The sequence below is a fragment of the Paramormyrops kingsleyae genome, chromosome 13 (genome assembly GCF_048594095.1).
Source record: "Paramormyrops kingsleyae isolate MSU_618 chromosome 13, PKINGS_0.4, whole genome shotgun sequence".
NCBI lineage: Eukaryota > Metazoa > Chordata > Actinopteri > Osteoglossiformes > Mormyridae > Paramormyrops > Paramormyrops kingsleyae.
This window is the reverse complement of record NC_132809.1, coordinates 14,276,015-14,288,003: the sequence shown is the minus strand read 5'-3', so window position 1 is coordinate 14,288,003 and position 11,989 is coordinate 14,276,015. Positions and strand designations below refer to the sequence as shown.

General features: G+C 43.1%; 1 long non-coding RNA gene across 1 annotated transcript; it reads left to right on the top strand.

Moving 5' to 3' along the window:
- Positions 1-392: 392 nt before the first annotated feature.
- On the top strand, positions 393-10,984 carry LOC111849714 (uncharacterized). Its single transcript, XR_002839619.2, has 3 exons — positions 393-479; positions 1,824-1,972; positions 9,569-10,984. It is a non-coding gene; the product is annotated as an uncharacterized lncRNA (long non-coding RNA).
- Positions 10,985-11,989: the final 1,005 nt, after the last annotated feature.

The following is an 11,989-nucleotide window of genomic DNA, read 5'->3' as shown; positions in this document are numbered from 1 at the left end:
AATCTTTAAATTGATCTTTTAATTAACAAATCAACAGTATAACAATGTTGTAAACAAGCAACTTGCAACCGGCAGAAGTTCAGAAAAGAAAAATCGATATCAGACACATGCCCCATATTTCAACTGTTCAGAACCCCGAGACACCAGTCAGTAACTACAGATTTCCTGGTGTCCCGATGGTATTTCAGAAACAGTCACAGTATACAAGGAATCGATTCCTCTGTGTCGCAGGAAAGTCTATCCACACACCAGCTTCCCTTTGCACCCTAATTGTCCCTGAAGCTGGAGCCTTACCGTCACCAAATCACTTCATTGGAGTCTTACCCCCAACCAAGCGTGTGTTTGCAGAAATTCACAGATGGAGCAGCAGGGGGCATCGATCCACAGCATGACGCACAGTGCCCGCGCGCTGCATGCTCGTAACTACACCCTTTTCCTGTTGGTACACATGGTACAGTGACAAAGAGAATCAGCCCGAGGTAGGTACGTGGCTATCACGGTGAACATCCTGAGATGAATAGCAGTTAAAATTATTTTCCCAGCGTCTGAATCAAAAATAAGGTAGATTATACAAAAAAGCTAAAAATGAAAATCCCTCGTTTTCTTCTTTAATTAAAAATGTTGATCATTCCACTCTTTAACTGCGCATTGAAGTTAGTATTATTCAATAGAAATATTGCAAAATCTGACTGCTGAATTCTCACGTCTGAGCTTTATAGACATATCTAATGAATTTCATTATAGGGACTGCGAATGCCAAAAATTGCGATGGCTAGTTAGAGCTACACAACATTTAAGTAATTATTATTTATTAAGTTTAATATTCAAATATTAAAAATCTCAATCTGTCAAACAGATGCACAATATCACATGCAGGTCTGGCGTTGGGGCTGGGTGGAGAGTGGATGACAGGGCTGCACACACACACACACACACCCATTCCCACGCATTTACACGCACAAGCTGCCGCGAAGAGAGGAGCAGCTGCACCCCGATCTTCCTGCTTGTATTGTGTTTAGCGTTCCGTTGTGTTGAAATCGCCAGTATTATACAAGAATAGAAACCACTGTCAACAACCTGATCGATGGATGTATTAGTGTAAGAAATAATTAACAACACATGACTGCCACAGAACACTTAGTGTCATATTAGGTACCTTAAATACGTGTAAAAAAAAATAACTACACAGCCATCAAACACAGGATGTGTTCAATATTTGTCCAAACAGGAAGCAGACTGCGAATCGGTTGTCACTGTCTGCGTGGTAAGTCGCTCTATTCTTTTGATTGTTAGTGTGAGCAGGTAATTTCAGGTAACTATTAGGCCTACCTATTGTGTTGCGACAATATTTTTTAACACATCTGCTTTTGCAGTTATCAGATGTGGCTGGGTGTATAGGCTATATCAATATAAAATAAAGTTTATTTTACCACCAAGTTTCCCATTTGACTACTGATATTTCATTTAAAAATATATAACATGATGTATAAAATAAAAGTTTTAGTTTTGTGCTTTTTAGTTTCTTATCATGTGTCTTATCTCCAGCTATTCTAATAATCAGTTTCATTCCTAATTCATTTTCAGCAAGTTGTCACCATTACTTAATTAAATCCCATTTGTATAAAGAACTTTTGGGTTGAGCATTGGGGAGGGGGGGGGGGGTGAGGTTTCCACCCATTTAAAGGAGTCCCATGTTGATATTAAAATAGTTTAATTAATATTGGGATTAGTATTAATCAGTGGTTTCCTAGCTTGCTTAAGATAAAGCATAGGCCTTTTTTTAAGTAACCTCTGACTTTTGGCCCTTTTCCACTGGCATAAAGGAACTGACTCGATTGGTTCCCGATCTGCACCACGAAGTGACAATAATCACAGCACGGTTCCAGCTCACTTCGGTCTTCCACTGCAGAACGGTCGTTGCGGCAGAATAATGACCGGCGTGCGGGCAAGCGGGGAAGCAAGCGAGAGAGCCGTAAGTACAAGTACAAAGGGGTTTATTTAGGGCTGACAGGACTACTGGGAGCACACACAAACTACATCAATGACAGACCTAGGGAAACAGACTTGAACGCGGACTAAATACACAAGACAAGCAGAAAATAACAGGCAACAGGTGATCACAATTAGGGTAGCGCGCATAGGTAATGAGGGGGCGTGGAACACACGAGGATCGTACGAGCAGGTCATGACAGGCAGAGGCGCTGTCAGGGCCATGTCAGCGCAGTTACGGCTCCGGTTCAGCTTGCATACTCTGCAATGGAAACATGCCAGTTTCGCAGTTCGGGTCGGTTCTTGGTGGCAGTGGAAAAGCACTTTGTATTACATGCATGTGGTCTTATTTGTGCAAACTAAAATTACGATGTACAGCGTAAAAACAGACACCATGTTGGTTGCTCTGCCCATGGTTCTGACATGTCAGTTTGTCATCTGCTTCACCAATGACTGTCTGTCACTTGTTTAAACATTGTCATTCCATGATTATTAATGTTACTCTTGGTGAGCAAAATGGTTCTGGCGCTGGGGTTGATCAGCTGTGTGGGAGCTCCCTTGGTCGACCTCCATGGTAAAACTCCCTGAGTTTACATCTTGCATGACTTTTCAAGGACCTTTACGTTTCCTTCCGCCGTCCAAAAACATGCAGCTTATGTGCAACTTAATTGGAGACCCCAGATTGTATGTGTGCCTGATCAAGAATGCTGCAGTGGTTGGCTGGTTCCTGCCTGCCACCAATGTGGTAATACATTATATAATCCATCCATCCATCCATCTATCCATTTTCCAAACCGCTTATCCTATTCAGGGTCACAGGGGGTCCGGGGCCAATCCCGGAAGCTATGGGCATGAGGCAGGGAACAACCCAGGGTGGGGCGCCGACCCATCTCAGGGCACACTCACACAGCAATCACTCACACACACTCCTATGGGCAATTTGGCAACTCCAGTTAAACTCAGCGTGTTTTTGGACTGTGGGGGGAAACCGCAGTACCCGGAGGAAACCCCACAACGACACACGGAACTTAAACTTGAACCCAGGACCCAGAGGTGTGAAGCGACAGTGCTAACTACCACACCACTGTGCCCCCTCCACATTATATTATGTTATATGTTGGTGAATCGTCCGATTAATCGATAGATTACTAGATTATTGATATAATCGATAGTTCCAGCCCTAATTTTCAGTCATTGTTTACCCAGCGTAGGCTTATGGTGAGCTGGGAGCCGAGTCCAGGAAGCACCGGGCTCATGGTAAGGAGGACAGGATGCCTTTCCAGCACAGAACACAGCCTCACATAGGTCTACACAATCACACAGTGTGAGCAGTAAGCACTATGCAGACGGGATTAGTTTTACCTGGGGATGTAATGTATTTGAAGCAATTACCGACAAGGTCCATCATTTTAATCCAGCCCAAATCTGCCTTGTCTATAATTATTACAAGACTCCAGAGTAAAAATTCTGAAGTGAATTATCTTGTCATCTGAGTAATAAGGTTATATCCGTAACAGCACACCTCTTTTTTGTAAGGGAAAACAGTATTTACCAACTAAAATAGAGCTTAAATGTGTACTGAATATTCCACATAAAAGTCTGACAGCCTACACCTACAGCCTCTGCTGTCAAGGTTTTCAGTTGGTGCAGAGCAGCACAATACTACTGAGTACTCCAAGTTACAGTTACAGTGAGCTGTAAGATTTGTGAGTATGGTTGCGAGGGAAAGAAGCTCTCTTTTTGTGCTTAATTAGTATGTTAAAGGAATATGCCACGCAAAAATGAAAATTCTGTTGCCTTTTGCTTTCTAGCTGCACTAACTCTGAGGTTAACATCCAGTTGGGATTAGCTCTATCTTTAACTCTGGTAATTTGGGGAATTTATGCACCCTTCGTATCTCGTTCCAATCAGCCAGTAAAATTACTTTGTTACATACCAAACCTCCCTAGTTAGGACTAATCCCACCCGAATATGGTTTCAGAGTCACCATTTCACGTTTTCGGTGCTTCAGTTGGAAAACAAGGTAGCCAGAGATGTACAAAGATGGGGAGTTACTGTCCCATTTATCGTTTATAGGCCTATCTACACCTTTGCCCAAAATCACCAAGACAATATATTATAATTATTAACTGTGAGTAAAAAAAACTAATCATTTGTTTTAGAAATGATATAGTACTGGTATTCTAATAATTGTTGTGTTACTTGCAAAATGAAGAATGGCCTTTGGCTTTGTCTGGGAAGTCCATCTCAGGCCCATCCTACGATGTGCAGATTGTGATATTAATTTTTTTTGGTAGGGGTGGGGGGGGGGGGACTAAGGACTACAGGCACTGCTCTGCTCAATTTTTTAAATTGAGCACCGTGCCCCCCAAAATTTTCATGGATCTGTGGGACCCAACACCTAGTGCAGCCACGTCATAGTGCCTCTAATTACCCTTTCAGTTTTTTAAAGTTTGTTTGGGGGGGTATGGGGGAGGTATAACCAGGGATGCATTTACCTGGTACGCAAGTACACATTTGGCGCGTAAAACGATATCTGCAGCAATTTCTTGACATAACAAGACAAATGCACATAAAATAAGTACTTTTCTGCTGTTATAACGAGAAATTACCGCGCATTTTAAGCTTTTTATGACTAATGCGTACTTCATTTGCAGTGTAAAGGTTAAGTTAATTTTATGTGCATTTGCGTTGTTAGGCCAAGAAATTGCTGCACATATCGCTTAATTCGCCAAATGCGTACTTATACCAGTTATGTGCAATTCACCACTCTAAAGCCTAATCAAAAACCAACTTTTCTTCATAACATTACAGCTCAGATTTTGGGTCTAGCAGACCTTTCTATGTCAGTGTGTGTTGACTGCACATGTGCAAAGGTGTTTCCAGCTGCTGGCAGCCCTGACTGCAATGAAAAAAAACCATAGAAGAAGAACAGCTGTAGTTATAGGCACTTTGGATGGGCGGCTGTGGGAGGTGCAGAGGCACCTGCATATACTGTATATACGACTCATCATTGACCAAGAAGGCAATATCTGCCCTCTGCTGGTCCGGTGGAATATCACTGCTGCACGCATGCGCCCAACCGCGAGCCTCTGCACACATGGGCAAACATAACATGACTGTGTGCAGACCGCAATGGCTGCGGAAAAGTGGAGTCTGAACACGTTACAGGCCAATCAGCGTCTACTTTAACTTATTACTCAAGAGAGCCATATTGTGTATTGTCTTTTTTTCACCAGCCTTAAGTAAAGCTTACGTCTCAGTTTTAATTCGAATTTTTATTATTCTAAGATAACAAGCAGTATTTTTTTGTCTGGCAGCATGTTACTGTGGCCCATGTACTCCTGCAGTTCTTCCCATCATGCTCATTAACTAACATCATCATAGTGAGCATCGTGTTCCTCCCCCCGGCCACCATACTGAGCACACTGGTGCAGCAGGAAGGCCACATACCCACAATAAACTCACATTACCCCGACACAGCCGTTTTTGAGCCTTACAGTCCAAGACCTCTGCTGCTGATTTCTTGGCATCGTTGCATATCCCGTTTTCCATAAATAGCGCTGTTCCCTTTATTTTACGCTCTGCAAATGAGCAGAAAAAATTAGATGAATTAATATTACGATGAGCTGGGCCTCCATTTCAAGACTCACATCATAGTCAAAGAAGCTGTTATTTATTATTCTTTTCACTCTGTCAAGACAAGAAACAATCATTTTGCGAGTTGCAAAGCATGCTGGGATGGATATTCTAGAGTACAGAGTACAGCAACACTGGTATGGTACAGAATTTGATGAATTGATTCCAAGCACTTGTAGTGGTGATGAAATATATTTGAACACCGTTTCAGCTGTGCAGCCAGAGAAGTGGAGCTGTGGCATTAGCACTCAGTGCAGAGGTCGGGGAGACTTCCTGCACAGGTGCACCAAGGGAGACTCTACCGCATCTAGTTCTTGACATAACATGTGCCTTACGTGTCAGGCTACTAACCCTCACGCGTTATACGCACGACGTATGCGTCACAGAGGGCGGACCCGTTAGCCACACCGACATGACATCACCACCCCAGCAAACCTTCTCAGCAGGATGTCCCTCACAGCATCTTCATCTCTTGGACCACTATACCGGCCATACAGTTTCTCCAGTAACCCATTACAATAACTTCTGAAATCCAGCGTGCTGGACACCAGTATATAAAAAAAATAAACAGGAAACGTAATAAAAACTCCAAGCATAATTAAATGTTCGTTAAATCTCCTCCAATCAGGTAGATTTGAATTTAGTACCTTCACTTTCTTTTCACGTTTTCCTTCTTCTCAATGGGACACAGGTGAGGGTGACGCTTGTGGTCACAGTGTAGGTCAGCATTTATCCGGTATGTCTGGAGCAGTTTTCGGGTTAAAGGCCTTGGTCAAGGGCCCAGCAGTGGTATGTTTACTGTGCCGGCTAAGAACACAGACTCCTAACCCACAGGGCCTGCAGTTGGGAGGCTTGCATTATTTAAAGTAAGAAGAAGAAAGCGCACAGGCTTCAGGTGGAGTGAGAGCAGGAGTCAAACTGAAAAGCAGGATGGGTGAGCTTTGAAGTAACAAACAGCAGGAGGATGTGGTGACAAACAGCGGCTTGTCTTTGTCTTTTCATATTCGTTATGCAGATCCCTACAGTGACTCTGCTGCCTTTTTTACACTAATTAATAGATGTTAAACAGCCCTTTGGGGACAAACTCTGAGAAGTGTTTTATTGAGGGCCGACTCTCATGACATCTTGGGTGACTTTGCTGACCTCTAACATAAGCTATAATCCCCCTGTAACTTCAGCGCTCAGTGAGGAATCTCCCTGACCTTTTCTCAAAATGAGGTTGAAATTTATACCACCGTGACTTTAGTCTTGAGTCTGTCAGCAATTCTGTTTAATTATGACCAATTTTTAAAATGGGGGAGGTGTGCAAAGACTAGGACAGCTTTTCAATTAAGCAAAAATAATTACAAGGGCTGCTTGACAGGCTCCTATTCTTGTTTTCCTGGTGATTTTAAAAAGGGACCCTGAGAGGCTCGTTGCAGTTGCCGTGGCGATGTGCTTCTCCTCGTTAGGCCGGGCCAGCCAGGACGCCGTCCTCTTATCGAAACTAAAGACAGGAGAGCGATGGCTGTCGGGAGGCTTTCACTCGCATCTGGGGAAATAAGATTGGGGAATTATCTGAAGCCGATTATGTGGGAGAGCACATTGCGGGAAGCTCCGTTGGACGTTAATGGGACGCCTCTTTGGGGGGTTGAGTAAACAGAGAGCGCTTTCACTAGGTCAACGCGCATGGTGGGGACTTTGTGAACGCTGTCAGTGATCCACGCATCAGCTCTTAATCCAGCCAGGAGTCACTGGGAGTGCTAATTACTCTCCTCGCTTCCTGTATCAGAGCCCATGCTGCCGTTGTGGGAAAAGCATCCCTTGGCTCCTGTCTGTAAAGCCGCGTAGAGCACAGGGAGTGGGATTCTGGCAATTAAAAATCCCCGCCCGCATCCATCCCGGGCGGCCTTGGAATGTCCCGCTTCCATCGTGTCTTTTTTTCCGACTCTTTACTGCGGACATTCCGCCCTCGCTTATTTCTGCCCCTTCATTTTTCTGTCCCAAGCTGGGCCGTGAGCAGACGGCAGTTTTCCTCCCGCGGATGCAGGCTGTCAGTCAAGGTGTAGCACTGTCGCCTCACGCCTCCGGGGTGACAGCTCCGTATACCCACCCCGTTTGTGCCGCGGGAGCGCAGGTCTCCTCCCACAATCCATCAGTATCTGAGTGACTGTGTAGGCAGGCATACGGATCCATCCAGGGTGACTCTTCCCTGAAACAAACCTCAAATCACTGCAACTGGAATTGTAAATACATGGATAATTGACTGGCATTGAGGTTGAACTATGCTACAGCTGAGAAACACTGGGATACACTTTAGACAATATACAATAATATGGAAGTCTTAGGCCATGAAAGAAAATGTTTATCTCAGTAGTAAGTGTGCATTTGCTCAAAAAAACAACAAACACAATTTAACTTTAGAACATATGCAAATGAATAGTAACACAATACAAAGTAACAGAAATTTCTTCTGCTCTCTGAAAAGTTACCGATACCTTGTTGCATGACTAGAAGATCACTGCTTTGATTCCGAAACATCTCCGCAGGGACACCCCAGCTATTCCAGGATTTCATTAAATTTAACCACCTATTCACTTAATTAATTAACTTAATTAGTTAAATAGCTTAATGAGGAATTGATTAGCCAAACTTAGTTTGCTAGTGGTTGAAATCTTAGATGAACAATGAGGTCCCAACAACCACTCAAAGCATGTGATGCGGCCTTCAGGTCTGGTGTCACTCTGTCCTACAGGAAGGCCAGAGCTCAGGAGAGTCATGAAACAAGCAAAATACAATAACAGCCTCCAGACTGAGGGCCACTTCGAAAACAAGTGTCCCCCATAGAATGTGGCAAGGCATCAAGTCCATCACAGACTACGAAAACAGCAACATCAATGCCATCACAGTGAATGGGCTCGTACCAGACCAGCTAAACACTTCTCTGCATCATTCAACAGGGAGAACACAGAACCAGTCAATTTGGTCACACCATCTAGAGAAGATGACGTACCGGCACAGTGTGCCCATAATGTCAAGTGAGCGCTGTGTAAGATCGACATAACCAAAACACCTGGACCAGATGGAGTGCCAGAAGGGGCAGTCAGGAGTTGGGCCAACCAGTTAACTCTCTGGGGTCGAGTATGTCGTCGGCGACATCGCGTACTTTTCGCGTCTATTTCAGTTTATATCTCGCTGAAATCTTAATGTAGAATCATGAAAAAAACGCTGGATAAATCCGTAATCTGTCTTCTTTTCAAAAAGTCCATTGTCGGAAGTATTAAAGTTTTTTTAATTAGGTTAAATCGGCAAAAAAGTAAACCTTGTCATCTTACTTTGTTTTACCTGCATCGGGGGCGTGTATACCGCTCTCACCTGAAGATCGCTATTCACATTCTAAATAGCCGCATTAGTGCGTATTCAAATCGCATTCGCATGGTAATTTGATTAACAGCGCAACGGTGAAACGCGATCCAGATACATCCCCTTCAGCGCCATAAAAGGGGGTTGGGGACGTGGCCAGGTGACAATGGCTCATTCATACACATGAAAGTTGCTACATATTCAATGAAAGGAGCCAGAAATAGTTACATGAGTTAGGTTTTTCTTATTTATTTATCCAAATGAATGTTGCAACTACACCATTTAGTCATCTTCATGTAGCCAAGACTTTGGTGATCAGATATCTGGGATCAAAACAAACTGCCAGCATTGCTTACGATGTACTTTTATAATGTTTCTGCAAATGTTCCAAACTGCATTTTGCAATGTCTATATTTTGATGTCAAATTTCAAACTTAACAAAAATCTGACATATTTACAATATATATTAAAATAAAGATGAGTGTGATGGCAAAACAAATATATAAGAAATAATTTATTTGTCATGAATTAAGTTTATGATATTTGAAGAAATGTGTGATCATGCCCCAGTCAGTGAGAGTGTGTTTCCTACCCCTAGGCTCCAGAGGGTTAACAGAGGTTCTCACCAGCATTGTCAACTTCTCACAAGCCTTGACTACAGTCTCTACCTGCCTACAGCCGCCATCCCAGTGCCAAGTCCTCAGTAGCATGTACATGCGATGACTTCCGCCCTGTGGCAATACCTCTGATAGTCATGAAGTGCTCTGTGAGCCTGATGCAAGCTCACATCAAGGCCAACATTCCACTAGCCCTGGACAAACATCAGTATGTGTCCAGCGAAAACAGATCCACTGAAGGTGCCATCTCATCTGCTCTCTCCAACATTTTTGCACACACAGACCACCATAACACCTATGTATGTATTTAAGAACATAATTTCCTAACAGCTGGTATCCAGACTCGATGACCTTGGCCTGAACACACCACACTTCAACTCTGTTCTGGATTTCTTTTATCAACAAACCACAAGCCGTCAGACTGGCCATGAGATTCTCTGCCGTCTTAATGCTCAGCACAGAAGCCCTGCAGGACTGCACACTGAGCTCCGTGCTCTATCCGCTGTTCACTCATGACTGCAATCCTGCCTCAGTTTCAACCACCATCATCATGTTTGCAGACGGCACAACAGCATACAGTGGCTGGCTGGTGCTCAGCAAATAACAAGGCTCTCAACACCAAAAGCACCAAGGAAAATCCAAATGTGTCACATCTCCAAACCCACATAAACGACAGTGCAGTTGAGAGAGTCTCCAGCTTCTTACACATAACTGAAGACCTCTCACAATCTCACTCCTCTTCTCTAGCTTAGCTTCTGTGTCTGAGATCGGAAGGCCACGGGTTCAAGCCCTGGCCTCGGCAGAATAGTCACATGTCCGTGGGGACCTGAGCGAGGCACAGCTACAGGGGTGCTACACACTGGCTAACACTGCACTGTGACCCCCAAGCATGGTTGTATATGCGTCTCTGTGTCTCAGCGAGAGGAAGATGGGGTAGGTGAAAAGAGAATTTCCCCATGGGGATTAATGAAGTATCACTATTCTAAACTGTCTTTTATTCCCGAGGAGGTTAGGGTTAGGTTTAGGGTTAGGTTTAGGGTTAGGAGCCCATCTGCTACGACAACTCCTGAATTTCTGTCGGTTCACGGCAGAGAGCGTCTTCACACGCTGCATTACAGCCTGGTACTCCAGCTGTTCCTCCGCGAACTGGAAAGCCCTGCCGCGGATCGTCAAGGCAGCCGAACACATCACTGGACTACAGATGCTAGACATGGAGGGCATCTATAACCATCGCTGACTTCGGAAGGCCCTCAAGATCACCTCTGACCTAACTCACCCTGGATCTGCTCCGTTCAGTCATTTTCCATTAAGATAAAGATACACGGCTATACAGACCCTCTCCTCAGAGCTACTGCCAGGCTAAACTTCACCTGCCACCGTTAGGCTCACCCACTACCTCACCCCCCCCCCCCCCCCCCACCCCTTTAAGACGATGCTGCTGGACTGACAGATCTTTTTATTTTGTACTGGTGTTACTGCACTTTGCAGCAATGTTGCCATGATGTTACAGGCTGCTATTATTTATCGTTACAAGCTGTTTATTATTCATTGTTACAAGATGTTATTTTTATTTATTTATTGATAACTGATTGCAACACACATATATGCCATATGGATAGTTCTTGTTTATTTTATACAGTCTTTGTTGTGTCATGCATGTAAATATGTATCAACTTATTTACAAGTAGGCAGGCTGCTACTAGATATTGTTGTACTTGTGTAACCCACTTGCACAATGGCAAATAAAATAAAGCAGAAATACATGTGTGTGTTGAATGATTACTGCAGATACTGAGGTGACTTCAGGCATTTGGCTAAACGGCTAAGCGAACACACTGACACATAAAATCATAGGTTTACACTAATATAATGATCATTTAAACATGATTTTCTTTTTTTGGGACTTTTTGTGCAGTACTTTATATATCTGGTTGAGTAATGTTTTACTTACCTTGTTAATTCTGTTTTCCAAATCAAAATTTTGTATATAATATAATATAATATAATATAATATAATGCCTACTGAGGCTGTTACCCATTGCCAGTTTGGTGTTTATATAAGGAGAACTTTGCTTTTGAAGAACAGGAAAAGGCAGTGCAAAAATGCAATAATATTTATGTGGATATGGGAGATAATATGTAACAATGTAACAGTACCATAATATGTGGATATGAAAGTTAATATGTAACAATGGCATAATATTTATGGGGATATGAGAGTTAATATGTAACAATGGCATAATATTTATGGGGATATGGGAGTTAATATGTAACAATGGCATAATATTTATGTGGATATGGGAGTTAATATGTAACAATATAACAATGACATAATATTTATGTCTTTGGTAGATGTTTTTGTTAACTGTCAGACACTGCTTGTTATATTTATGTGAATTAAA